Raw genomic sequence first — 8,039 nt, forward strand, 5'->3', positions numbered from 1 at the left:
CACTTGATGGAGGTCAGGAACCTTACAGAGGAAGGAGAGAGACTTCATCCACAATGACTGCTTTTGTGCCAATTTGGCTTTGGATGCACACATGGGATCTCTCTTTGGATCCGTCAGGTGCTGACAATCTAAGCCACAGCCTCACACAGGGCCAAGAGGCTGATTCAGACACATCCCTTTGCAAAGCCATTAAGCAAAGAGCCACAGGTGATGCCCATTCATTTCCATTTGAAAACTGTTTTCTTCAGGCTTCACAAAGGGGTGCCCTGAGGCAAAGGCCTTCCTGACTTTCAGGGCAACAGAACAATAGGTAAGCAAAAGGCCCAAAGCAGGGTTTCTCGAGGGAGACTTTACTGGTCACACTGATGTCTGAGTTTTCTGAGATGCTCACCATTCCTTTCAGCTCCCCAGTACATGGCCATGTCACCGAGCTTGGAGGTGGTACATATCTTGGACACAAAACCATGAGCCTACTCTGGAGAGTGGCCAGAATTCAGGAAGAAAACAGGAACTTAGGAAGATAGTAGGTGTTGCCCATCCATAAGGCAAGCTGCAGTCCATTCATAAATTGGGCAGGATGAATGCTGGGAAGCTTTCTACTAGACAGGACACATCCATTGATGCATTCTCTTTTCTAATGTCTACAACCAGGGACACAGTGGGATACACAAACATAGAAACACTCGCCTCGTCAAAAGACTTACTAGAAACAGTCCACTCTCAACCAAACAAACTGTCTTTCCTACCTATTCTCAGAACATGAGACAAAAGCACAAACTCACACCCACACCCACAAAGGCACCTCCTTCTTCCAAGTTGGTCTGTGACTACGCGGAGTACCGTCTGACTGGTGGGCCATACTATGTTCCCCTGAAATGGCCTGTCCTGTCTCACATCTGGCCTCCTTGGCCAACTCTGTGAAGTTGTCAGGAGCCAGCGGTGAGCCACTACCTGCTTTCTCAGGAAAGGCCCCTCTGCAGAGCTTTCCTGGCATTTGGCCATCCTCACATCAGTAGGTACCAAGAAAGACTGACTCTGTCCTTGGTAAATCCAAACAAGTGAGCCCACTGGGAGTGGGACTGGGACTGGCTCTGGGTGCCTGGCTTCCTGTATCCCAAGTTCAGAGAGTTCCATCAGCAAGGAAGTGAGGTGAGGTCACTTCCTTCAGGAACTGAATGAGGTCACTGCCTTGGCAACCACTGTGTCCTAACAGTTGCTTCCAGGGCTCCCATGAGATGGAGGTGGCCCCTCCTTCATGTGACATTTTCACAAGTTAGAATGGAATATCAACCATAGGCACCAAGGAACAGCTCTCCACACAGGCCTGCTTTGGTACATATGGTCTACATTAAGAAGAGAGAGGCTCATTCAGACACATCCCATCATCCTGACCAGGTTGTTTGCCATGGAAGATGACTTCTGCTCTTTCAGGTCCTTCACAGCGGCCTACGTCTTCTCCAGGGATCATTTCTGCATGGACCTTTGAGGTTCTCAGCAGGTGGAAGATCCCCTACATTCCTGTATTGTAAGACCAACTCTGTCACTGCTCTTCTGTAAAGTTAGATTGAGGGAACAGTGTATGGTTAGGATTAAGAACCTGTTCGGTTTGGGTTAGGAATCACTCTGCTGGATGATGAATGGTATTGGGAACCTGCGATATTTATAATAATATATAGGTGAAATATATGTATGAAAACAGAAATCCAAGTAACATTTGAAGGCCAGAAGGGCATTGGGCCCTTGATTGGGATACTTAGCTTTGAATGACTTTCTGCACAGATGTCTCAGATAAATCGATATACAATGGCATAGGACCTTGTACCTTGGATGATTGAATGTAGAAGAGAACATCCAGTCAAAAAGGGATAGTAGGTAGGATTAGGAAGATAGTTGGGAGGTTTAGGAAGAAGAGTGAGTACAAAATTTGGACCAAAAGTACTTTACCAATAGGGTGTCGGTTAGAGAGTGAATATAAATGACAGCACATGTGAAGAGTCAGTCACAATGATGAACTTGGTGACATATGTAGGAAAGCAGATATCAATAGAGACATTGGGAAATCAGGCAAAGTATAAAATGAGTGAGAGGATTAGACATTTTCAACAGGGTTGAGGTTGAATATATCATCTTAGGAAGAAACAAATATGTAGTCACCAATAGGATTGACATTTGAGAGCATTAGGCAACGTGGACAAGTATGTTTTGAGTAATCCCTGCTCACTTTCCAATGAGGCTTTGGTACAATCCTAAGTGTGACCTTTGCATTTTGTGTCCAGAATATCACTGTGATAAAATGTATATGGAGATCAGGTGACATGAGTATTTCTTCCACCATTTCTGGGAGTAATATGTTGAAGACATATAAATGAGCCTTTGGGGGTACAAATAGGTGTACCCTGGGTCTATGAATATAGAGATAATGCATGAATAGACCCTACTGTGAATAAATATTATAACTGGTTCCAATTTAAATAATGGATTGAATTGATATCTGAAAATATATAGGAAATCTAATATTGATACACAACCATTCATTCCAACCAGTTATACATCTAATGGTGATATTAGGGTTATGGTTTTCCATGAAGGGGGTGTGAGTTTGGCTTCAAAAGGGATTATGGATATGGAAAAAATTGTGTTTGGAAAGAAGTCTCATGAAAAGACCAGTCAAGAAACGTGGAGGAATACATGTGTTCTGAAGCAGGAAGTGATTGAAAGTGAAACAAATGCCTAGAAATTTGTGAACTTGAGGATGAAATACATATCCTATGATGTGCATCAACTGAAGAAATAGTAATGTACCAGTGTTGAATATAAATGAACGTCAAAATACATATCATGTCCCATTGGAATCTACTTGCATTGATGTTAAACTGGGTCAGTTCCTGTAGAAATATTAGGATCTCTATGCACCATTCTCTGAATTTAGTTTTCAGCACTAGGAAACAAATATGTATTTCAGGTGGATGAATATTTCTGAGAATAATCTTGTGAAAAGTTGATTATAAATCCACATATAGGAACATGGATGAATTTAGGGAGTGTATAATAAGACACATATATTTCATATTTTGAAAAATCTGGAGAGTTTGTGTATACTGTGTGTGTGTGTATATATATATATATATATATATATATATATATATACACACACACACACACACACATACACACAGAACACACACACAGACATTTAAAAGTAGAAATATATATGCCAATCGAAATTCATCATGAAATATATATCATCCACAGATCCACAAATATTTATGTTACTGAACATGGATTTATGTATCATGTAGTTCAAGTAGGAAGCTCACCCGTAGGTTGAATTTTCAGTTCCAACAGCGTTTAGGAGGAGTAATATCTTCTCACAATTTGTATCTGCCAAGTCAGCCACCTCACAAGAATGGACGTGGGATAGCAGGTAGGATTCTATATGTGCATGTAAAAATACATGTTGCTGAATAGGCTACAGAGAAAGGGAGACAGGAATTCACACATTTGTTAACTCTCAAAACACATGGAGAACTACTTCCATTAAATTGGACAAGATTTATAACACCTATCGTTTGTAATGCAAAAGGCAAGTCCAATTATACACCATGCCTTTTCTGAACTGCCTGTATTTCTATTCTGTTTGGGTTATTTTTCTCCATCATATTAGTATTCATAGTCAGAATCTAGTAGGGTATGGGATAGTGTCAGGGATTCAGTGTTTCGAACAGAAAATAGGAAAATGAATCCAATGTGTAGGCAAATATGTGCTACACAGAAACCTTCCCACTCTCATCCAGAACAATGCCTTGACATTACCTTCGCAACAAGGAAGACGCAATTCCAGGAGAAGAGTTAGAAAAGCTGTGAATAAGTATGTGGAATGGAAAATGCTCAGGAGTTCACAACCTTGGAGGTGGTAGAGGAGTTTCCATAAGTAAGGGAGACAGCGTAAACACTCCACAAACATGGAGCTCTGCTGGCCTAAAGACTTTGTGAGAAACTGCCTCTGAAATTGGGCACTTGAAATATATGTTGTTGTCAGGAGCTTTAGCTTCCTTTGTAGTGAGACCATCAAAGCTGGGTCTGCATCTATGTGACCTGGAGGACATGGTTTCTGAGTTTCCAATGAACATGAGGCAGAAGTGCTGAATTCTCTCTTAGCAGGTAAACTGTGGGCACTGGGATCTAAGTGTCTCCCTGTGTGGACTGTGAAGCCATTTGGTCATCCTCCACTTTTCATGGTGTTTCTTGCTGCTGCACTGGGAGTTTGGAATTTGCTTCAGGAAATACAAGGAGTTCAACTGGGACACCGTGCTGGAGGGAGTTCTGTCACGTGTGGTGGGTCAAGGTCCTAGGAGAATGCACCATTTAGGCTTCTATCCCATAGAGCTTGCCCCCTTGACCATAGCAACCTGATTCTGAACACTGTCCTGAAACCTCTCCATATAACAAGATGCCTTTACATAGAAGGGTCTGCTCATTGCACCATGTCAGTCACAAGCCATTTGGAAGCCAGTGGCAGATCCACATGGCCCCACCACAGATGTTTTATCACACACCTGCACACCGCTACTCCAGGCCCGCTACTCAGCAGGCCTCAACTTACTGGCATCTCTGTTTTACACCATTTTCATGAAACCCAGTCAATCAAGGCACTGTCTGGTACACTCATGATCAGCAACAGGACATCCAAAGGTTCTCCAGTGCCACCTGTTCATGGGAATTTCAAAAATCTCATGGTATTTGTCTAGCTAGCCATTTTTAAAGGATGAAGTTGGAGGCACTGTGGGTTTCCATTCCTTCAGGAACCATTAAATGGTGAGGAAGCTCATTTCAACGAAAGCTCTGGAGAACTCTCACAAACAAGGCTTCCCAAAGAGTGGGCAAAAGTTCTCAGGAAGCCAGGCCCATTGAGGTCTACAAATGTGAGGTCCATGTGTGTTTGGACTCTCAACTATGGCTGCCAGGTCTTTAAGAATATAATCATGTGATATCCGGGATGAGATTCCCAGTGCTCTGTGGAAAGCCAGCCTGGGCCTAGATCTCAGTTTCCAAGGGCGACTCTCATGCATGGCCTTCCCAAATCCCAACACAATTCACGGCAATACTTCTCTGAGGTCAGTTCCAGAAGTCAGTCTCCAAGTGGAATCACACCAGAGTTCAAGCCCAGGTGGACCCAGTCATCTCTTCCCACCGCCACACCAATGTCCACAATTCAAACCAAAACACTGCCACATGGCCCTCATCTTCTTCCATAGAGACACTCATCATAACCTCTGGCTGGAGGTTCCCATGAGGGGCACAGCCCAAGACAGTGTCCACAATAAGCTCCCTTGCCCCTCATTTGCCTAATGTCAGGGTGGCCTGGACACCCTTGCTGTGAACCTGGAGTGATCCAATAGGCCTGCCGTTAATACTGGCTCCGCTTCTCACATTGGAGGCCTACTGACTGCCGGGTATAGATTCTTTGTGTGAATTGGAGTCATGAGAAAACCCAAGCACCTATGGGCTAGCCTCTGCAGGGCTTTGAAGAACTCGTTTGACCCGAAGGATCCCTATTCTCACTTGATGGAGGTCAGGAACCTTACAGAGGAAGGTGAGAGACTTCATCCACAATGACTGCTTTTGTGCCAATTTGGCTTTGGATGCACACATGGGATCTCTGTTTGGATCCCTCAGGTGCTGACAATCTAAGCCACAGCCTCACACAGGGCCAAGAGGCTGATTCAGACACATCCCTTTGCAAAGCCATTAAGCAAAGAGCCACAGGTGATGCCCATTTATTTCCATTTGAAAACTGTTTTCTTCAGGCTTCACAAAGGGGTGCCCTGAGGCAAAGGCCTTCCTGACATTCAGGGCAACAGAACAATAGGTAAGCAAAAGGCCCAAAGCAGGGTTTCTCGAGGGAGACTTTACTGGTCACACTGATATCTGAGTTTTCTGAGATGCTCACCATTCCTTTCAGCTCTCCAGTACATGGCCATGTCACCGAGTTTGGAGGTGGTACATATCTTGGACACAAAACCATGAGCCTATTCTGGAGAGTGGCCAGAATTCAGGAAGAAAACAGGAACTTAGGAAGATAATAGGTGTTGCCCATCCATAAGGCAAGACACAGTCCATTCATAAATTGGGCAGGATGAATGCTGGGACGCATTCTATTAGACAGGACACATCTATTGATGCATTCTCTTTTCTAATGTCTACAACCAGGGACACAGTGGGATACACAAACATAGAAACACTCGCCTCGTCAAAAGACTTACTAAAAACAGTCCACTCCAAACTAAACAAACCGCCTTTCCTACCTATTCTCAGAACATGAGACAAAACCACAAACTCACACCCACACCCACAAAGGCACCTCCTTCTTCCAAGTTGGTCTGTGACTACCCGGAGTGCCGTCTGACTCTTGGGCCATACTATGTTCCCCCAAAATGGCCTGTTCTGTCTCACATCTGGCCTCCTTGTCCAACTCTGTGAAGTTGCCAGGAGGCAGCGGTGAGCCACTACCTGCTTTCTCAGGAAAGGCCCCTCTGCAGATCTTTCCTGGCATTTGGCCATCCTCACATCAGTAGGTACCAAGAAAGACTGACTCTGTCCTTGGTAAATGCAAACAAGTGAGCCCACTGGGACTTGGACTGGGACTAGCTCTGGGTGCCTGGCTCCTGGATCCCAAGTTCAGAGAGATCCATCACCAAGGAAGTGAGGTGAGGTCACTTCCTTCAGGAACTGAATGAGGTCACTGCCTTGGCAACCACTGTGTCCTAACAGTTGCTTCCAGGGCTCCCATGAGATGGAGGCTGCCCCTCTTTCCTGTGACACTTTCACAAGTTACAATGGAATATCAACCATAGGCACCAAGGAACAGCTCTCCACACAGGCCTGCTTTGGTCCATCTTGTCTACATTAAGAAGAGAGAGGCTCATTCAGACACATCCTTTAATCCTGACCAGGTTGTTTGCCATGGAAGATGACTTCTGCTCCCTCAGGTCCTTCACAGCGGCCTACATCTTCTCCAGGGGTCATTTCTGCATGGACCTTTGAGGTTTTCAGCAGGTGGAAGATCCCCTACATTCCTGTATTGTAAGACCAACTCTGTCCCTGCTCTTCTGTAAAGTTAGATTGAGGGAACAGTGTATGGTTAGGGTTAAGAACCTGTTCGTTTTGGGTTAGGAATCACTCTGCTAGATGACGAGTGGTATTGGGAACCTGCGATATTTATAATAATATATAGGTGAAATATATGTATGAAAACAGAAATCCAAGTAAGATTTGAAGGCCAGAAGGGCATTGGGCCCTTGATTGGGATACTTAGCTTTGAATGACTTTCTGCACAGATGTCTCAGATAAATCGATATACAATGGCATAGGACCTTGTACCTTGGATGATTCAATGTAGAAGAGAACATCCAGTCAAAAAGGGATAGTAGGTAGGATTAGGAAGATGGTAGGTTTAGGAAGAAGAGTGAGTATAAAATTTGGACCAAAAGTTCTTTAGCAATAGGGTGTCGGTTAGAGAGTGAATGTAAATGTCAGCACATGTGAAGAGTCAGTCACAATGATGAACTGGGGAACATATGTAGGAAAGCAGATATCAATAGAGACATTGGGAAATCAGGCAAAGTGTAAAGTGAGTGAGAGGATTAGACATTTTCAACAGGGTTGAGGTTGAATATATCATCTTAGGAAGAAACAAATGTGTAGTCACCAATAGGATTGACATTTGAGAGCATTAGGCAATGTAGACAAGGATGTTTTGAGTAATCCATGCTCACTTTCCAATGAGGCTTTGGTACAATCATAAGTGTGATCTTTGCATTTTGTGTCCAGAATATCACTGTGATAAAATGTATATGGAGATAAGGTGACATGAGTATTTCTTCCACCATTTCTGGGAGTAATATGTTGAAGACATATAAATTAGCCTTTAGGGTACAAATAGGTGTACCCTGGTTCTATGATTATAGAGATAATGCATGAATCGACCCTACTGTGAATAAATATTATAACTGGTTCCAATTTAAACAATGGATTGAATT

The sequence above is a fragment of the Spermophilus citellus genome (genome assembly GCF_964194105.1).
Source record: "Spermophilus citellus genome assembly, chromosome: 12".
NCBI lineage: Eukaryota > Metazoa > Chordata > Mammalia > Rodentia > Sciuridae > Spermophilus > Spermophilus citellus.